At 46.5% G+C, this 22374-nt stretch overlaps 1 pseudogene; it reads right to left on the bottom strand.

The window, feature by feature from the left end:
* Nucleotides 1-1428: 1428 nt before the first annotated feature.
* LOC115076143 overlaps nucleotides 1429-22374 on the bottom strand; it is a 28868-nt pseudogene continuing 7922 nt past the window's right edge.

The raw sequence follows: 22374 nt of genomic DNA, 5'->3' as shown, positions 1-22374 counted from the left end.
CCTTCTGGAGAACATTATGAGGTCCATATTCAAAAGCCATTTAGACGGATAACATAATAGATATCCATCTAAATGGCTTACCTGGCTATATTCAGCCCTTATCCAGCTAAATTCTAGCCAGCTAATAAGTTAGGAGGCTAGAAATTAGCCGAATAAGTTAGGGGGCAGTCCAGGGGCATAACTGGGAGGAGCAGAGTTAGCTGGCTAAGTTAACTCCAATATTCAGAGTTAGCCGGATAACTTAGCCAGCTAAGTCTGGTTAGGTCAACGAGCCGGCTAACTAATTAAGATAGTCGGCTATATTCAGTAGTGTGGCTGCACTGTTGAATATGCCTCCAAAGTTTATCCGGCTGACTTTGCTATCTGGACTGTGTCTAAATATAGACCTGTATGGAAATAGCAGAATATAAATAGAATAAAAGAAATAAATAAAAGTACAGGCAACATTTCAAGGTGCACTTGGGCATTCTTTTTAATTGGGCTGGTGGCACCTAATAAAATTGGGAGTATTTCGGTATCTTTCTGCCACGTTCCTGGTTTCCTATGGCACCTTTAGGTACTTGATGATCCTCTCTCTCTCTCTCTCTATTATACAGAATAGTCATTCTGTTTCTGTGTTTTTCTCCTTTACCACTGTCTCTGGTTTTCTCACATCAAGATTTTTATTGCTTGGGATAGGAATGGCCCAGGTGATCACAACTTCTTCATTCTCTACACTTCGATGAGGGTTGTGATCCCGCCATGCTGGTGATGTTTTAGTGTTTATACTGTTTCCAGTGGATGAGCCCTGCCACTTTATCGTACAAACCTTCTGACATCAGCACATCGCACACAGCAACGCGATGGAAAACAGTCTCCAGTTAGGTACTAACAAATCTGAATTTGTCTGTTTTTCTGGCGGGGAGAGTGGGGAGTTCTATGCTTGCTGTGAACCTCTTGAAAGCAATTTTCAAAATTAAATATTCATTTATCTGGGTAAGTATCACTTTACTATTGTAAAATGGCCCCCTCATAAAATTCTCTTCCTGCCTGGCAAAAAGTATAAGCAGGGTCCCATATAGTGTATACTTTTAAGTGGGATATAGACTGGGGTGCTCTCTTTTCAAAGGACGGCTACTGCTATAGTTTCCCTTTTGAAAATTGCCCTCAGAGGTGTGCGCATGCTTTGCCCTTGCTATTTGGGTGTGCAGTTGATCAGGGACAAAACAACGCGTGTACAATTGAAAAAAAAAAAAAGATACATGTGCGCTGTTTACTGCCCTGAATTTAAACACCCGTCCGGGTATGCTACGTTTTTTTAAAGATGGCTAGAAGTGTGTGTGCTGTGAAAGGCTCTGCGTATGTTTAGCTGTTCCGGCACTGGAGTGGAATACAATTTTGCAACAGGAGTAAGCAATCCAGGTACATACCTACTTACACAGGTAAATCACTCTGAAAATTTTATTTCTTTCGTGTTCAGCTCACGCCGTTCTCATTGGTAGCTCAAGGCGAGTTACATTCAGCTGGAGGCATAACGACCAAAGAGACATTTAGTTAGGCATAGCAGTGCAGAGCTGTAATAGGCATATGGCAGGTTGCGACGTGTTTTATGGGGCCAGTGGAAAAGTTATCTAAAGACGATGCGCTCTGTGAATCTGCATGACCACAAGGCCCTTCTTCATCTAAACAGAAAGACCTATATGGCTTCAAAGCACATGCACATCTAGTAAACGGAAGGCTAACTGCCAAGAATGACACATTTGTACAAACTAATAGCACCTTATCATGGGTACATAGCGAACTAATGTACATAGCCTCTAATGGCAACATGAGCCTCTCCTTTAAGGGACACCTGAAAACAGATACACAAGCCAAACTTTTAAAATATTTCATGTTTAGTTTCTATTTTTGCCCCCCCCAAGTCCTTATGAATTACATCATCGGTAGTCATCGTTCCTTAATCCACACTCACACAAAACCAATCCCCCATGTTTGCATAAGAAAATAATTAAAAAACAAAAAAAAAGGTTAAATGACATGTTGAGACACATGCACTACAATTCATTCCCAACCCCATACTATGCAGTAGCTGTAGTCCCTCCCCCACTGGCTTCCTCCCTCAGTATTTCATGCAAAAAAAAAAAAAACAACAAAAACTACCTTACAAAGTAACTTTTTTTTTCCATATACAGGTATAAAAATATGCTGAGCAATACATTATCTGGCAGACAAATCTAAAAACTTCAAGTTGGTACAATCACAACAGTCATGAGTTTTTGTAGCAGTTCAGATGCACGATGTCTTCCATGGTCATCATCAACTCTTTTCAAACCAAAGTTGTTGAGACGCCATCAGATCAAAACGTCACCACACAGGGTGAAAAGTCACAGAAGCTATATTCATTGGGATGCCACTACGGCTCTTCAAAGTCACATAGATGCTATTACACTGGGCCGAGGTCATCAAAATGTCCACACAATGGGCCTCAGGTCATTGAGATGTCATCGGAATAGGCCAAAACCTCTCTCACCCCCATACCACAGTACGTAATGCATGCTGTCTACTGTTGCAAGAAGACCCTCAGGATGACAGTTCAGGACATTTTTAAGAGCTGCCGAGTGCCTGAAAAGATCCTATAAATTTGTTCTCATACAGCAAGCTCCAAGATATTTTTTTCACCATAACTACACTGAGATTTCCCAAAATATCAAGCGCGTGGAATGTGTTCAGCAGTTTTCAAAACTGAAAGCATGAAGATGGAGATAGGAAAGAGACACGGATAGGGAGGAGAGAAACAGAGAATGAAAGTAAAAGAAGAGGACAAAGAAAGGAAAGCAAGACTGATGAAGGATGTGTGAAAGGGGCATAGATGAGAAGACATCTTCTAGCCACAGGGTCCATCTTATCTGGAGAGGAAGGAAAGGGTTCTGCTTTCAGTTGATTCAGCTGCAAGCCATCAAAACTATTTGTGCAATAACCATCACTCCTGGTCTGATTAAGACACAGAATCAAAAAAAACAAAATCACAGTAGAACAATTTCCCATCAACTATAAGTCCACTTAATAATATTCAAGAATGTGGATGTTAATGTAGCAAAAAATAGAAAGAGCATATTTTGACAAAGTTGCAAAAGACTGTGGGATGGGAAGACGTCTCATGGATGTAGGTCACATGAAGGCATCCACTCTTTCAAATTGAGGGATCTCGTTTAAAAATCCTTCACAGAAGTTTAAACTTTGATCAAAACTGTATAGGTTACCAATGGCTTCTTCTTTCACTTCTTCCCAGGGGTGTCTCAGAGGGTTACTGCAGAAGGGGAGATCCTCAGACTGAGACCCCTGAAGGTTGTTTTCCATACAGTGATAGTCCAGTGGGTTCAGGCACCACTTACTAGATGTGCTAATGTGCCTCCCTTGCACAGTAAGGTCAATATCTGTTCCCAATGAGTTCAGAGCCACATTGACATCAAAATCCTCAAAATTGCTACCATTGCCATTGAAGACATCATCAAAGACCAAGGCCCAGTCAAAATCTCCTTTCAGAGATTCTACATCTCTGTCTTCCAGTGGTATAAGAGGAAGCTTGGAACTTCTAGCAACTTTTAGATTGCACTTTGGCATGGGTTGTTTGCGTTTGGTAACCATTTGTTGAGCATCTGGTAGACTGAAGCTTTGGTCGTGATGATAGTGATGGTTGTGATGGTAGTGGTGATGATGGGAAGCATTCTCTGATGCTGGCTGCCCATTGTCAGTGTTGGCAGAGGTGCTGTAGGAGAATTCTGGCACCGAGGCCAGTTTATTTTGCCGCATGGAGTTGAAGTGAGTTGCTGGCATTCGTCTCCTCTTGAAAACACCATTGACAAACATGTCTGCATACTGAGGATCTATTTGCCAGAAGCCCCCCTTGCCAGGCTCATCCTTCTGCCGTGGCACTTTCATGAAACATTTATTCAAAGACAAATTGTGCCGAATGGAATTCTGCAGAGGGAAAACAAAAAAAAGAAACATTTATAGATTACCTTAAATGGGGATTAATGAGAGAAATGGGAATATGGGTGGGTGGGAAGGAGGAGGGGAGTTGGTTTTGATTGTTGTATGATGAATTTATATTCTCAGGACAAATTTATTAAATGGTTTTCATGATTTTACCTTTCAATTAAAAATGTGACTATGCATTAGAACAGTGAATGATGCTAACTCTGTAATTAATTTTACGAAATTTAAAAATATATAATTAAATGCATGTTTCAAGCTAGAATAGATATGTTTGCAGGCTCAGATTTAGAGATAGAGGATCCTGTTCCTGCTTGCTTTAGGACTGTATACTAGTGCTGCTTCAAAATATACCATCGTGGGACTCTGGTCCCCCCCGTTTTCCCCCATCCCTCTATGATCTGTGGGATGGGGAGGGGATCTCCTGTTCTCCAGTCCTGCTTACAGGTGCCAAAATTTTAATTATGTTTGCAAACATATCCAGTAACTCCTCCATTGTTCCTACCATTAAGAATCTAAGTAAATCTGATCATCAGAACCCCAGATGCACATAAAACATGAATACAGCACAGGCAGCTGAAGAGCAGATCTTCATCAGAGCCTCATGCAGGCATCACACTGGTACATGAAATGCATGGATACAGCACAGACATCTGAAGAGCAGTTCTTCATCAGAGCCCCAGGCAGGCATCACCTGGAGGATGAAAAGCATGAATACCGCACCAATAACTGAAGAACAGATCTTCATCAGAACCCCCAAGTGGGCATTGCAGTGATATAAGTTTGATGTAAGAGTCCCACTTCACCGCTCATGCCACTCTACATGGACTTACTTCCTCGCAACCCTTCTTAGCTGTGCTAGATGACCCTCATGCCAAGTGATCACATTGTTACTGTTTTATGTTCTTCATATATCTTGATATGCCTTAGTGTCATTCTCTGTGTTTACCATATATTTTGAAATGACTTTATCTCCTTAACTCCCCTGTTGCCCCTGCCCCTGTTTTATGTAACTCACTCTTCTCTGTTAACGACGTTCGCTGTAAACCGGCATGATGTGCCTAAGAATGTCGATAGATAAAAGTCTTAAATAAAATAATAAAATATAAAGCAAACATAATGGTCAATGAAAGAATCTGGGTTCCTGATATTTTAGCCAAGTATTAGAAATGTCTATGAGGAGATGATGGGGATTGTGGTAGAATCTCTGACAATTATTTGTCCATCCTGGGCTCTGTGTCTTGCCCACAGTCAACCATTATTCACTCTCAAGCTTTTGAGGGTAATTTTAAATGGATCACAGAGGGTTAAAGTATGTGAGTACTTTTAACTTGCAAACTTTATCCTGAATTATCAAGGCAGAATTTTGAGGATAAATCCGCTTTGAAAGTTCGCAGGGGTGTGCAAAATCAGTGCCGACATCCAATCACAAAGTTACAGTTTGAAAACGGAAAGCATGCACAAAAGTCCAGCCCCCAACCTGCCCTCTGGAACGCCTACTTCAGTGCATAAAAGTCCACGCCAAATTGTGTTCCACACCTACTTTTATGCACATAGATCCCAAACTAATTTTCAAACAGGGCTTTACATGTAGACGCTGTCCTTTGGAAAATCAAGTCCTTTATGTCTATACTTACTCCAGATTCCCCTCTACCCCACCCAGAAATTCTACATTTCTATGGGATGACCAGGACTCTCACTTTCATTCCATCCCTATCTTGATGACTATGTTTTGGAGCTGAATGCTCATGAGAAGCGAGGCTAAAGCCTTGACAAAGGCGTTACTGCTCATCGGTTTCACTCTTGTGCTATGAGTTTCCCTGTAGAACCCAACTCTCGCCAGATTTGCATGTGCACGCAGGTGCATACTGCCGATTTTATATCATGCACGCATGATATAATAGGATATAATAGAGATCTATAAAATCATGAGTGGAATATAACCAGTAAATGTGAACTGGTTATTTACTTTAAAAAAAAATAAAAAATGCAAAGACTAGAGGAAACTCCATGAAGTTAATAAGCAGTGCATTTAAAAATAAATTGGAGAAAATTTCACTCAACATATAAGTTCTGGAATTCATTGCCAGAGGATGTGGTAAAGGCAGTAAGTTTAAAAAAAGATTTGGACAAGTTCTTGGAGGAGAAGTCCATAAACTGGTATTAATAAGCTAGACATAAGAAAAGCCACTACTTATCATTGTGCAATATCAGCATGGGATCTATATACTGTTTGGGATGCTGCTAGGTACTTGACTTGGATTGGCCACTGTTAGAAAGAAGATCCTGGGCTTGATAGACCCTTGCTCTGACCCAGTATGGCAATTCTTATGGTCTAACTTTGTGCAGGTGAGTTTATGCACATACCTTTGCATAATTTTCAAAGCAAACTTATACAAATAATTTTGCTTTGAAATTTGGTGTGACTTAGGTGCATAGATGCCACATAAATTACCTGCAATGTTACAAAACGACTTTCCCTATTTTTCTAATCACTTTGGTTCTCATTCTATTTTTTTCTGCTTTCCTCTTGATCTCTTAACTCCTTTGACAGTGACTTCTGTTCATTTTCTGTTTTTCTCTCTTCTCCTGTCTTCTTTAGTTCCCCCTCTACATCCCTCTGACATTGATCTTTCCCCGACATCCCGTTTTGAGATATTTCTGTCTCGTTATAAAAGCATAGCTAGATTTCTTCCCTCCTTCTTCCCCTTCTGTCCTCCATGTTCCAACCCTTCACCTCCTCAACTCTTCCCTTCTTTTGCTCCTTTTCAGCCCTTGACCTTCCACACTCTTTAGTTTCCCTCTCATCCCCCAATTACCCCTACTTCCATCCTGCCCCATCTTCCATCTTACCCTCTCCCCCCCCAACCATCCACATGTTCCATCCTTCTTCTGCTCTCTCTCCTTCCACTCCCCCACCTTCTATCAGCCCCCACCTCTCCATCTTCACCCCTCCTTTCCCTTTCCTTCAGATCCCACTTCATCTTCCATCCTCCCCCCTTTTCTCCCTCACTTTCAAACGTTCCTCCCCTGCAGTGCACAGAGGGGAGGGGAGCTGGTGGTGGGTGTTTCTTCTTGCTGTCCATTCTTCTTTCTCCCGTGCAGATCAGTTTTTGAACCGCAAAGGAGGGAGAGGAGCCAGCGGCAGAAGGAGGAAGTTAGACGTGCCAGTTGCCGACGCTGCTCTTCTGCCAGGCGGAGTCTGGGGGCGAGGGGAGCACAACAGCCGATCCTTGCTCTGTGGACCATGTGAAGAGGGGAGGTGGCAGCAGCAGGAGCAGCAAACTGATTATTGGCCCCACTGGTTCCAGATCTTCAGCCCTGCAGGCCATGTTAGGAGGAGAGCATGGGGGGTGGGTGCGCAGGAGCTACTGCCCTGGGGTGGTGGCAGCTCCTGAGCTCTGAGGACAGGAGAAGGAAGAGAGAGGCAGCTTATTTGCAGCAGCCTGGTGAGGGAGCTGTGCCCCTAATGTGTGGTGCCTGTCGCCAAGGCCATATTGGCCAAAGATTCACTATGACTCTGCTCCACAGCAGGGGCTGGGCCTAATATCCCTGATATTCAAAGGGTAATTTTACAAAAGCATTTCCATGGGCAAAACTATTTGACCTGAAGAAATGGGGGGTTTTTTGTTTTTAAATTGCCCGGCAGATAAAGCGGTTAAACGTACACACGTAAGGCCTGAAGGTGGAGTTGGAGAGGAGTTTAGACTTGCATGCACAGTTTGAAAAGTCCCCCCAGCGAGTCTGCTGTGGTGTAACAAATGCATGATGTTACAAAAGTAACCCCCTCCTGCACTTATATTCCATCCCCCCCCAAAAGTACAATGCTGCCCACACTTCCAGTCCATCGTGACTCCAGGCTTTGCCCGGCTGCCAGCCCATTATTTGCAAGCCTTGCTTGTTTCTCTTGCCAGGAACGTGCATGCCAATGAAAAGAAAACATCAAGCATTTACTTCAGCAGTAAGATTATTAATGTCAAGACAACTTCTCGTGGGACGCACCTCGTAAGAGTCTGTGCTATTTCCACTGGGAATTCCGCAGAGGGCCCTCATTTGGTATCTGGGGCTGATAGGACAGGGTTAATAAACAGAATTTTCATTACAGCAGGAGATCCGTGATAGAGGGGGTATTGGGTGCCAGGACGGCCTGTAAGATTTATAGCCAGCTATCTCCCAGTCTGCACACAGCAAAGAGTCTGGAAATAGGTAGATAAGCACAGCCTGTAAGCTCCCCTTTATGCTCTTATAGAGAAATTATATTATTCACCTATTCAATGTGCTCCAACACCCACACACAGGCGAGGGATTGTCGTTCTCGGGAATGTAATACTGATACATCCCAACACCACCGTCTAATGTGATTAATAATGTAAGTCAAATAGAGGTCAATGTCATTACTAAATTGTTTACAATTTCAGTTCTGTGACCATCACATGCAGCTCCGCTGATGCATCTTGATCTTGACTGCAGCACCAAATGATATTCAAGTACTTTATTCACCCACAAATCTGCCAGAGCACCTCACACCACAGAACAGGTACAGCACAGGCGGCAGCAGCAGTGCAAGCTTCCCTGGCACACACTGTCCCCTACACAGAACAGGTACAGCACAAGCAACAGTGCAAGATTCCCTCACACACACTGCCCCCTATACAGAACAGGTACAGCACAGGCAGCAGCAGCAGTGCAAGATTCCCTCACACACACTGCCCCCTACACAGAACAGGTACAGCACAAACAACAGTGCAAGATTCCCTCACACACACTGCCCCCTATACAGAACAGGTACAGCACAGGCAGCAGCAGCAGTGCAAGCTTCCCTGGCAGACACTGCCCCCTATACAGAACAGGTACAGCACAGGCAGCAGCAGCAGTGCAAGCTTCCCTGGCATACACTGCCCCCTACACAGAACAGGTACAGCACAGGCAGCAGCAGCAGTGCAAGATTCCCTCACACACACTGCCCCCTATACAGAACAGGTACAGCACAGGCAGCAGCAGCAGTGCAAGCTTCCCTGGCATACACTGCCCCCTATACAGAACAGGTACAGCACAGGCAGCAGCAGCAGTGCAAGATTCCCTCACACACACTGCCCCCTATACAGAACAGGTGCAGCACAGGCAGCAGCAGCAGTGCAAGATTCCCTCACACACACTGCCTCACCACAGAACAGGTGCAGCACAGGCGGCAGCAGCAGTGCAAGCTTCCCTGGCACACACTGCCCCTTATACAGAACAGGTAGAGCACAGGCAGCAGCAGCAGTGCAAGCTTCCCTGGCCCACACTGCCCCCTACACAGAACAGGTACAGCACAGGCAGCAGCAGCAGTGCAAGCTTCCCTGGCACACACTGCCCCCTACACAGAACAGGGATAGCACAGGCAGCAGCAGCAGCAGTGCAGGCTTCCCTCACACACACACACTTGTCCCTTACACAGAACAGGGATAGCATAGGCAGAAGCTTCCCACACACACACTGCCCCGTACACAACAGGGATAGAACAGGTGGCAGCAGTGCAGGCTTCCCTCACACACACTGCCCCAGCACAGAACAGGTAGAGCACAGGAACCGACAAAGCCTCGGACTAGAAATGTTATTTTCCATTTTAATAGCAGCATTCTGCAACTTCTGAATGATTTATATATTGTATATGGTGTCAACGTCTGCCCCTCTCGGTAGCTTTTGCCCTTGACTTTCATAATGGCAGTGGCCTCGGCTGATCTCAGTCAGACCTTGCCCCTAAAGTGATGTCAGGGTAGTGTCCCCCTCCTCAGTGGGAGGGGTTGTGAGGATGGATAAAAGTACTGCACCCATGTGATGCGGTCATAGGAGATAGAACCCCAGCTCTTGGAATCCTATCTCCACGGGGACTGGTACCACTGGGTGGATCCCTCCGCAGGGAAGGTCTGGGGAGGAGGGGGAGTTCCGTGTTTCTGAGACAGAGCTGAAAGGAGTCCAGGAGGGGAGAAATACCTGGGATTCCAAGGTCTCCTAAGAGAAGAGTTCCTGGGGGAATTCTTCAGAGCCAGGGGAATGAGTATACTGGGGAGGTTCCAGTTAGAAAATAGCCTGCCCTGGGAAAATCCAAGAGCGGCTGCCTGAGCCAAAGCATCAGCCAGAGACTCAGCTGTAGAGGAAGACTTGGGAAGATCTGCCACCCAAGAGGTACTGAGAGGGCCCAGGAAGGAAGAGGGTCAGCCGTAAGACCTTACCTGTTTGAGGAGAGTGTGCAAGGAGGAGAAAGATCCTGTTTGATCTCGGGACTTTGCCTGGCTGCCATTCACTACCTTCTGATATACTTCTTTGGGCTTTGTTTTTCGGCCACCAGCTTTCAGTAAAGGCTTTTAATTTGAACAACAGTTCTCTGAGTGAAAAGCGTTTCCCTTGTGCAACTGACTGGTGTGCAGAAGAGCCCCAGTGAGACCTTGAAAAGACCATTTCTCCCCTCCTCCTCTCCCTGTGCTGGAACCCAGGAGGTCCGTGACTCTTCCAGTGGCCCCTGTGCCCAGGAGCTGACCGAGAAAGGGACCACATCTGTACATGTTATTTTGGGACACGTGATGGTGCTTTTTTCTTTTTTTACTTTACAGTTCCCTCCTGCTTCTATGAGCTTCCAGTTCAGTCAGGCTACAGCACCATGACCCTTCATTTGCAGCTACCCAGGGTTTTTCCCCCTCCAAAGTCGGTCCAGGCATCGCAGTGATAGCTCCCGGCCAAGGGCCACAGACCCTGGACACAGAGTATAATGATTGGGTGTTGCCATTTAATTGGGTTTCCCTCTCTTCCCCCAGAGCTGTGAACACTACCTCTGCAGCATTACCAGCCCAAGGAGCAGAGGTCTGGCCCAGGACTCAATTCCAGACCTCCTGCAGGGCAGTGTGAAACAGTACATAAGAACATAAGGCTTGCCATACTGGGTCAGACCAAGGGTCCATCAAGCCCAGCATCCTGTTTCCAACAGTGGCCACTCCAGGCCATAAGAACCTGGCAAGTACCCAAACACTAAGAAGATCCCATGCTACTGATGCAATTAATAGCAGTGGCTATTCCCTAAGGGGTAGATTTTAAAAGAAGCGCGATCAGCCTACTTTTGCTTGCGCATCAGACTCAAGCAAAAGTACGCTGGATTTTAGTAGATACGCGCGGAGCCGCGCGTATCCACTAAAATCCTGGATCGGCGCGCGCAAGGCTATCGATTTTGTATAGCCTGCGCGCGCCGAGCCGCGCTGCCTCCCTCCGTTCCCTCCAAGGCCGCTCCGAAATCGGAGCGGCCTCGGAGGGAACTTTCCTTTGCCCTCCCCTCACCTTACCCTCCCTTCCCCTACCTAACCCACCCACCCGGCCCTGTCTACACCCCCCCCTTACCTTTGTCGGGGGATTTACGCCTCCCGGAGGGAGACGTAAATCCCCGCGCGCCAGCGGGCCTGCTGCGCGCCGGGCCGCGACCTGGGGGCGGGTACGGAGGGCGCGGCCACGCCCCCGGGCCGTAGCCACGCCCCCGTACCCGCCCCCAAAACGCTGCCGACACGCCCCCGGAACGCCGCGACGACCGGGCCCGCCCCCGACACGCCCCCCTCCGAGAACCCCGGGACTTACGCGAGTCCCGGGGCTCTGCGCGCGCCGGGAGGCCTATGTAAAATAGGCTTCCCGGCGAGCAGGGCTCTGAAAATCCGCCCCTAAGTAAACTTGATTAATAGCAGTTAATGGACTTCTCCAAGAACTTATCCAAACCTTTTTTAAAACCCAGCTACACTAACTGCACTAACCACATCCTCTGGCAACAAATTCCAGAGCTTTATTGTCCGTTGAGTGAAAAAGAATTTTCTCCAATTGGTCTTAAATGTGCTACTTGCTAACTTCATGGAATGCCCCTTAGTCCTTCTATTATTCGAAAGTGTAAATAATAGAGATGTGAATCGTGTGATCGATCGTCTTAACGATCGATTTCGGCTGGGAGGGGGAGGGAATCAGATCGTCGCAGTTTGGGTTTTTTAAATATCATGTAAATCGAAAACCGCCACACTAAAACATCCCTAAAACCCACCCCGACCCTTTAAAATAAATCCCCCACCCTCCCGAACCCCCCAAAATGCCTTAAATTACCTGGGGTCCAGTGGGGGGAGGGGAAGGGGGAGGGCGGGAAAACCGGCACACTAAAACAAACCTAAAACCCTTTACAATAAATCCCCCACCCTCCCGAACCCCCCCCAAAATGCCTTAAATTACCTGGGGTCCAGAGGAAGGGTCCCGGTGTGATCTTTTACTCTCGGACCTCCGGGTGCGTTGTAGAAGTGGCGCCGGCGCTACCTTTGCCTTGTCATATGACAGGTCAAAGGTATCGCCGGCGCCATTTTGTTTTTTGTCCCCCGACGTCAGGAGCGTAGGAGATCGCTCCCGGACCCCCGCTGGACCCCCAGGGACTTTTGGCCAGCTTGGGGGGGCCTCCTGACCCCCACAAGACTTGCCAAAAGTCCAGCGGGGGTCCGGAACGACCTCCTGCAGTCGAATCGTGTTGCCTTACGGCCAGCGCCATTTTGCAAGTCTTGTGGGGGTCAGGAGGCCCCCCAAGCTGGCCAAAAGTCCCTGGGGGTCCAGCGGGGGTCCGGGAGCGATCTCCTGCCGCGAATCGTTTTTCCGTACGGAAAATCGATTCGCGTGCAGGAAGTCGTTCCCGGACCCCCGCTGGACTTTTGGCAAGTCTTGTGGGGGTCAGGAGGCCCCCCCAAGCTGGCCAAAAGTCCCTGGGGGTCCAGCGGGGGTCCGAGAGCGATCTCCTATGCTCCTGACGTCGGGGGACAAAAAAACAAAATGGCGCCGGCGCTACCTTTGACCTGTCATATGACAAGGCAAAGGTAGCGCCGGCGCCATTTCTACAACGCACCCGGAGGTCCAAGAGTAAAAGATCACACCGGGACCCTTCCTCTGGACCCCAGGTAATTTAAGGCATTTTGGGGGGGTTCGGGAGGGTGGGGGATTTGTTGTAAAGGGTCGGGGTGGGTTTTAGGTTTGTTTTAGTGTGCCGGTTTTCCCGCCCTCCCCCTTCCCCTCCCCTTCCCCCGATTTACGATTTTTTGACGATAAATCGGGGGAATTGTTATTGTATCACGGCTCTAACGATTTTTGACGATTTAAAATATATCGGACGATATTTTAAATCGTCAAAAAACGATTCACATCCCTGGTAAATAACCGATTCACATCTACTCGTTCAAGACCTCTCATGATCTTAAAGACCTCTATCATATCCCCCCTCAGCCGTCTCTTCTCCAAGCTAACAGCCCTAACCTCGTCTTTCCTCATAGGGGAGCTGTTCCATCCCCTTTATCATTTTGGTTGTCCTTCTCTGTACCTTCTCCATCGCAACTATATCTTTTTTGAGATGCGGTGCCCAGAATTGTACACAGTATTCAAGGTGCGGTCTCACCATGGAGCGATACAGAGGCATTATGACATTTTCCGTTTTATTAATCATTCCCTTCCTAATAATTCCTAACATTCTGTTTGCTTTTCTGACTGCTGCAGTACACTGAGCCGACGATTTTAAAGTATTATCCACTATGATGCCTAGATCTTTTTCCTGTGTAGTAATTCCTAATGTGGAACCTAACATCGTGTAACTACAGCAAGGGTTATTTTTCCCTATATGCAACACCTTGCACTTGTCCACATTAAATTTCATCTGCCATTTGGTTGCCCAATGTTCCAGTCTTGTAAGGTCCTCCTGTAATGTATCACAATCTGCTTGTGATTTAACTACTTTGAATAATTTTGTATCATCCGCAAATTTGATAACTTCACTTGTATTCCTTTCAAGATCGTTTGTGTATATATATATATATATATATATATATATATATTGAAAAGCACCAGTCCAAGTACAGATCCCTGAGGCACTCCACTGTTTACCCTTTTCCACTGAGAAAATTGACCATTTAATCCTAATCTCTGTTTCCTGTCTTTTAACCAGTTTGTAATCCACAAAAGGACATCACCTCCTGTCCCATGACTTTTTAGTTTTCTTAGAAGCCTCTCATGAGGGACTTTGTCAAATGCCTTCTGAAAATCCAAATACACTACATCTACCGGTTCACCTTTATCCACATGTTTATTAACTCCTACAAAAAATGAAGCAGATTTGTTAGGCAAGATTTCCCTTGCGTAAATCCGTGTTGACTGTATTCCATTAAACCAAGTCTTTCTATATGCTCTACGATTTTGATCTTGAGAATAGTTTCCACTATTTTTCCCGGCACTGAAGTCAGGCTCACTGGTCTATAGTTGCCCGGATCGCCTCTGGAGTCCTTTTTAAATATTGGGTACATTGGCCACCCTCCAGTCTTCAGGTACAATGGATCATTTAAATGATAGATTACAAAATTTTAACTAACAGTTCAGAAATTTCATTTTTTAGTTCCTTCAGTACCCTAGGATGCATACCATCCGGTCCAGGAGATTTGCCTACAAGCAGAACCTCTGAGCTCTGGTGTCTGCACTAAATACTATTTGAAGCCTATTTTTCAGAGGGGGCAGGGTAGTTTGCTATATTTTGCTTTTTCCTCAATTTCTATGAATTTTTTGTAGAATAATTCATGCATCCTAGCTTTTACTATCCAGGTCCTCCAACTCAGAGATCTGACGAAAGAAGTCTAAAAGGTGTGAATGAAGGGGAAGGGGTTTGGGGCTGGTGACTTTAACCTGATGATGTGCACTGGAGCATCTTGACTGCATAATCGGTAAGATGTAGTGAGATTCTGCATGCCTTTCAAGGGGCTCTGCTCAAACAAGTAGAGATTGAACCCACAAGGGGAGGAGCGATATGAATCCGCTATTCACAAAACGGAGACCAGGTAGGTACCCACCTGAGCACCAGTGATCATCAGACAGCATGGCTTGACATAAAATTAAGGAGGGAAAACATCACACATTGTAATCTGCCTTGAGGACAAGATGGAAGTACCTTGAGGAAGTATTGACAGGTTGGGAGAAGGTAGGTGAAGTTAAACTGAATGGAACCATAATAACCAGAAGAAATCTTTTTGTTAAAAAAAAAAAAGGAAAAAAAGTAAGGAGAAAAGAAACCAAATATGACTCTCTAAAAAGGAGACTAAAAAAAATAAGACAAAAAGATCAGCATTCGAAAAGCACAGAAAGAGCAACACGGGAAAGAACAGCTTGGAAAAGCTGAAAAAGCTCCACAGGGATGGCAAAAGCACCTGGAAGGAAACATTGCTAAAAGGATAAAGTGAGGTGACAGAGTTGGAACTGAAAAACTGAAAGGAGACAAGGAGCAACGTGTGATGAGGAAAAAGCAGAAATGCATAGTGTTCACTGCAGAGGATCAAAGAGAAGAAGGACCGTCCCTGGTATGAGTGTGGAGTACATGGCCCACCATTTTGATAAAGCCACAGGGGTCCGATAAGGAACATCCTAGGATGGTAAGGGAGCTCAGAGAGGGTCCAGCGGGTCCACTGAAAGACCTGTTCAATAGATGCTTGGAAACGGGAGCGGCGCCACGAACCTTTACAAAAGTGGCAACAGAAAGGAGGCTGGAAAGCACAGGCCTGTTATCCGAATATCGGGGACTGGAAAATCAGTGGCGTCTCCGATAAAGGAAAGGCTAGTCCAGTGGAGTGCAGGATGTGAGCATGGTTTTACTAGAGGGTCAAACGAATCCGATCCGTCGTTTTTAGTTGGGTAACTAGACTGAGAATTAGATCAAGGGCATGCACTAGATGAGGTTTACTGGGATTTCAGCAAAGCTTCCGATACTGTCCCACATAGAAGGCTCTGGGAGGGGGCAGGGCAGGCAGAAGGGTTCGCCCAGGGCACCTGATACCCTTCCACCAGCCCTGCCTATATACACACAACACCTTGCACTTGTCCACATTAAATTTCATCTGCCATTTGGATGCCCAGTCTTCCAGGTCCTCCTGCAATTTATCGCAATCTGCTTGAGCTTTAACTTCTCTGCATAATTCTGTGTGGGATTCTGGTGAATAATACTTTGAAATCCTGAGCTCAGTGTGCAGCAGCGGTCAGAAAAGCAAATAGAATGTTAAAAAGGATTGGAGAATAAAACGGAAATATCATATTTGCCTCTGTGACCGATCCTCGAGTAGTGTGTGCAGTTCTCAAAAGAAGATACAGCAGAACTAGAAAAGGAGCAGAAAAGAGCAGCAAAAATGATAAAGAGAATGGAATGGCTCCCTTACGGGGGAGACTGCTGAGAGAGGAAATGGTAGAGGTTTATAAAATCATGAGCAGGGGGCAATGCATAAATAAAGGATGGTTATTTACCTTTTCAAATAATACTAAAAGAAGGTGATTCTTCATGAAATACGTCATGAAACTAACAACCAGTAGATTTAACACAAATCATAGAAAGTACTTTTTCACCCAATATACAATCAAGCTATTACCAGAGGATGTGGTCAAGGCAGCTAGCACAGAAGGGTTTAAAGAGCTTTGGACATGTTCCTAGAGGAAAAGTCCCTAAAGCATTATTAGCCAGGTAGACTTGGGACAGCCATTGCTATCCCTGGGACTGAGTAACAAGAAATCGATTTGCTTTTTTGGGAATTTCTGGGTACTTGTGACTCGAACTGGCCACCGTCAGAGACCAGTTACTGGGCTTGACAGAGACCGTGGTCTGACCCAGAATGGCATTTCCTATGGAAAAGCCACCCCGGAGGAGGTGGTGAAAACAAAACCAGTGACAGAATTTAAAAGGTTGTGGGATGAACCCAGAGGATCCCTCATGGCAAGAGAATGGAACTGAAGCACTGGGGTAACATGTGGCATCTTTCCTGTAAAAGGGGTAACCTGCACGAAGCAATCGTTATCGTCCTGAAGGTAACCTCGCCTTCTTGTGGAGCTGAGTAATTGGTGTGGTTGGGCAGACTAGACAGGTCACGTGGTCTTTCTGCTCTCACCTGCACAGAACGGCGGCCAGGCTGGACGGATCACTTTATCTGCCATCACTGACTATATTACAATATTGAGGTTGATGTCGCACATGACATTATACATTGAATGAACCATGCCATACCAAGGTTTGTGATGTTGTGCTTCAAAAGGAAAGCCACTTCTAGGGAGTGACCTAAAGAAATAGGGAAGTGCAAGGTGTTGCAGATAGGGAAAAATAACCCTTGCTGTAGTTCCACAATGTTTATTTATTTATAGAGTTTTATATACCGTCGGTCGGTATTGCCATCACAACGGTTTACAATGTTATCATTTAGTTAACATGGTTAGTGCTTTTTCATAGGCAGTGTTCAACTAGAGGAAGAGGACAGGATCAAACAACAACATTAGAGGGAAATACAGTATAACGTTACATTTTTTCAAGGGTAATAAAGGTATAAATATAGAACAGATCGGAGCCTCAGTTATCAGAACATTAATTGCACCAGAACTTATAGAAATCCTCCAGCAATTAGTTACTTTGTAAAAATAATACTCTCCAGTTACCAAGTAAGCTACCCTACAGTTTGTCAGCATTCCTCAGACCTTCTGAGGCTGGAAGATTGGGCATCCAAATGGCAGATGAAATTTAATGTGGACAAGTGCAAGGAGATGCATATAGGGAAAAATAACCCTTGCTGTAGTTATACAATGTTAGGTTCCATATTAGGAGCTATCACTCAGGAAAGAGATCTAGGCATCATAGTGGATAACACATTGAAATCGTCGGCTCAGTGTGCTGCGGCATTCAAAAAAGCAAACAGAATGTTGGGAATTATTAGGAAGGGAATGGTGAATTATAAATAATCATAAAAATTCTGCTACCCCCCCACACACACCTTTTATTATATACCAAACTGGAAGAATCGCAGCTGGGCAGAATGAGTGGGCCAATTTGGATTTTTGCTACTGTTTATTGTTACTTGTAAACCATTTTAAATAAAGTATAAAATACGGTAAAAAAAAAAAAAATCAGATTCTTTCCCTTCCTTTTAAATGTGATGGGTGGGCTCGCCTGATGCTCATCTTCTAATCTGAATCAAAAGATGAAGAGCTGCCCCCCGATGAGGACTATTCTGTCGCTTTTTCTCTCTCTCATTAATGGGCCGACGCAATATCGTGCGCTCAGGTCAGCGCTCCACTAAACGTGCAGTTGGATGGTCCATGGTAGGCATCGGGTCGGGCGCTGGTATGGGGTCGGTGCTGGTGGAGACTGGAATCCCCGAAGTGCCTTGAGTACTGCCTCTTGGACCATCCGGTCCAATTCCTGCCGGAAGGCTGGCGTTGGTAGCTCAGCCACTGGGGCTGGAGGCTCAGAGGGCGTTGCCGGAGGGTCCACATGTATTAGTGGAGTCTCGGCTCCCAGCACCGGTATCGGTAGGGAACGCCTCAGTGTCCCGGTTTCAGAGGGGGATGGGGCCCCTTCTCCCCGGGACTTCTTCGCCGGTGATTCTGTCAACATCGATGGTCTACCTGTGACCATCAGCGTTGGGCTCCGTTGATTAACTCCTAATATGGAACCTATCACCCAGGAAAAAGATCTAGGCATCATAGTGGATAATACTTTGAAATCGTCGGCTCAGTGTGCTGCAGCAGTCAAAAAAGCAAACAGAATGTTAGGAATTATTAGGAAGGCAATGGTTAATAAAACAGAAAATGTCATAATGCCTCTATATCGCTCCATGGTGAGACTGCACCTTGAATACTGTGTACAATTCTGGTCGCCGCATCTCAAAAAAGATATAGTTGCGATGGAGAAGGTACAGAGAAGGGCAACCAAAATGATAAAGGGGATGGAACAGCTCCCCTATGAGGAAAGGCTGAAGAGGTTAGGGCTCTTCAGCTTGGAGAAGAGACGGCTGAGGGGGGATATGATAAAGGTTTTTAAATTCATGAGAGGTCTTGAATGAGTAGATGTGAATTGGTTATTTACACTTTCAGATAATAGAAGGACTAGAAGGCATTCCATGAAGTTAGCAAGTAGCACATTTAAGAGTAATCGGAGAAAATTCTTTTTCACTCAACGCACAATAAAGCTCTGTAATTTGTTGCCAGAGGATGTGGTTAGTGCAGTTAGTGTAGCTGGGTTCAAAAAAGGTTTGGATAAGTTCTTGGAGGAGAAGTCCATTAACTGCTATTAATCAAGTTTACTTAGGGAATAGCCACTGCTATTAATTGCATCAGTAGCATGGGATCTTCTTGGTGTTTGGGTAATTATCATTCTGAAGTGACATAGACTGGGATTGCTTGGCACAGTGCACAGATGATAGGACTTTCTTTTAAATTAAGCTTCTGCCATTTGCAGCCCCCGCATTCTGTTATTATAAGCAAGCTCTGGCGTTTTCATCCCATGTCCCTTTCACGCTGCAGTTTCCAGCTTTTCCAGCCTATGCGCTCAGTCCCTCTTGGTAGCTCTCCAGGTGATGCTCTGATAATCTCCCTCAGAGCTCAGACTATGCTCACTTAAGTATGAGGGCCCGGGGGAGATCAGTAGAGACAGGCATTCTGTGGGGGATGGGTGCAAGTATTCTCAGGGGTGGTGGAGCAATTAATGCCACCACCCTAGGACACACTTTCAAATCACTAAAGGGGCAGAAAGCTTACAAAGGCAGCCAGCCAGGATCCCTGGGGTAATGTGGCCTCACCTACATAAGCAGGGCCGACCTCAGAGTCACCTTACCGTGGAGGATCTCCTTACTGCTGTGTCTCTGTGAAGGTGTAAGGCAGCGTAATTAAGAATGAAACAGCAGGGGAGCTCATGAAATGTTAATACGGGGTATATCAGAATAAATTCCGTTTCCTTGTCAGACTCCAGTGCTCATTGACTGGCACTGGACCCCTTTTCTAGGTCCTCCACCTAATACCCCCATGAGAAATTCTGGGTTCCATCAGGAATCTGGAAACACTGGAAATAAGTGCAGCAGAGTTGCCAGAAAGGTGCCTGTTATAAGAGACAGGCTGAAGGTCTGGGTGCAGAGGCAGCCTTGCACCCAGTGGGAGTTCACCTGGAGCTGCATTTCCCCCCAAGATTTAATGGAAACTCCCAACAGAAAGCTATGAGGCCACTTGAATGCTGCTGGGGGAATGGGGTTTCCCCATCTACAGCCTCCAGAGCTGATACCAAGCGTGGTGGTTTGTGTCTCTCCACTACCCCTCGTACTCTGTGTGATACTATCCTGCACATTAGTACAGCCTTTGTGCACCTGTAATTAGCTTGAAGAATAGATATGAAGACTTCATTAAAAGTGAATGATGCATCTCTTCAGGAACCTGTGTTGTCCAGAAGCTGTGGAATGCATTGGAATGGAAGGAAGAGCAGAATGGAGACGAGAGACCTAGAGCCCTGTGGGGGGGGGGGGGGGGGGGTGAACACCAAGACCACTACGCCACAGTGAGCACTGCCACTCGTCCACTGACTGCACATACAGAGCGGTGCGCTCAGCCGTTTAGAGCCCACGTTTGGCCGCACATTTTAGACCTGCTATTATACTTATACTATAAGGGGTAGTAATAGCGGGTGGAAAACGCGCAGCCATCCCCCGAAACTAATAGCGATCATCTCATGCAAATGCATATTGATGAGCCTGCCTAAGGGCAGGCGTTAACTTTGAAAGAACTGGGAAAAGTGTACAGAAAAGCAGAAAAAACTGCTTTTCTGAACACCCTCCAACTTAATAAAAAAAATACCACCCTCCAACTTAATAAAAAAAATACCAAAAAAAAAATCTGCCTGGTCAGCAGGTTCAAAAATGGACGCTCAATTTTGCCGGCGTCCATTTTCAGAACCCGTGGCTGTCAGCGGGTTCAAAACCCGACACTGGTAAAATTAAGCATGGGTTGTTGGACCCACTGACACCCGCCACTTCAGCTAATAAGGAGGCGCTTATTAGCGTACGGCCTCATTTGAATACAAAATTGCATGCCCAGGAGAGATGCCTGGGCGCACGTTAGGAGAGCAGGCACTCGAGTCGGAGTGCCAGCTCTCCCGCACTTCTTATTGCATCGGCCTGATAGTAAGCAGGAGAGCAGGGGTCAAGGCAGCACACAGTGAGTGAGAGAGCAGGGACGGCCCTCACAGCAGATGGAGGGAGAGAGCACAGGGCAGTGCACAGTGAGTGAGAGAGCAGAGCAGGCATGGCACTCACAGCAGAGGGAGAGAGCACAGGGCAGCACACAGTGAGTTTGAGAGCAGGCATGATACTGATAGCAGGTGAAGGGAGGGAGCACAGGGCAGCACCCAGTGAGTGTGAGAGCAGGGACAGCACTCACAGCAGATGGAGGGAGAGAGCACAGGGCAGCGCACAGTGAGTGTGAGAGCAGGGACGGCACTCACAGCAGATGGAGGGAGAGAGCACAGGGCAGCGCACAGCGAGTGTGAGAGCAGAGCAGGGACGGCACTCACAGCAGATGGAGGGAGAGAGCACAGGGCAGCGCACAGCGAGTGTGAGAGCAGAGCAGGGACGGCACTCACAGCAGATGGAGGGAGAGAGCACAGGGCAGCACACAGTGAGTTTGAGAGCAGGCACGGTACTGATAGCAGGTGATGGGAGGGAACACAGGGCAGCACCCAGTGAGTGTGAGAGCAGGGACGGCACTCACAGCAGATGGAGGGAGAGAGCACAGGGCAGCACACAGTGAGTGTGAGAGCAGGGACGGTACTGATAGCAGGTGAAGGGAGGGAGCACAGGATCTCTCTGGAATTCAGAAATGAGTTACAGGAAATCAGCAATCAACGGCGACTGTAAATCACCACAGGGTAATAGATCATCATCTACACAGTCTAAGAGAAATCTATTGGATTTGAGACAAACTTTGGAAGGTAACTTAGAGAAACGCTGCATCTTGAGTTAGCAGCTCCCTTCACGCCCCTTCCCCCTCTCCATCTCAGGTTTCTCACAATCCTTTCCTCTGCCCTCCAGGGACTCCATCCCTCCGGCGCTCACCTGTCGTTCCCAACCTGCTGCCTGTGGCACTGATCCCCTGCCTGAAAGCTGACCCCCATGTCACCTGCCCTAGAGCCAGACAATAACTGCATCCTGCCACTCCCTCCCCCGGTATATCCCCACCAGCTTCATGCCTTCTCTCCTAAGATCCTGGCAGTGGTGTCGGCTTCAGCTTTCTTCGCATGGATATCTCATGAAAGATAAAACCCAGCAGCTGATGTCAGATCATCACAAATACTCGCCAGCTTAAATGCAAACAAGATCAGCCAAAGCATCTAGAAAGGGGAGGCTGCAGCTTCTCCCTGGAAATGGGAGGGGGGAGGGGGGGAGGCACTACCTGCCATGTGCTTGGGCCAGGAGAGCCCTGCCAGGACCAGATGTTCAGACTTATGGCCCAGGCCCCTCCCAACCTCCGCCCTCGGGCTTACTGTATGAAGTTTTAGGCTTTCACTTTTTCCCAAAATAAGGTGCCTTACTTATTTTAATAAATGTCAAA

Source organism: Rhinatrema bivittatum, chromosome 14, assembly GCF_901001135.1.
Source record: "Rhinatrema bivittatum chromosome 14, aRhiBiv1.1, whole genome shotgun sequence".
Taxonomy (NCBI): Eukaryota; Metazoa; Chordata; class Amphibia; order Gymnophiona; family Rhinatrematidae; genus Rhinatrema; species Rhinatrema bivittatum.
This window is presented reverse-complemented; position numbering and strand designations above follow the sequence as displayed.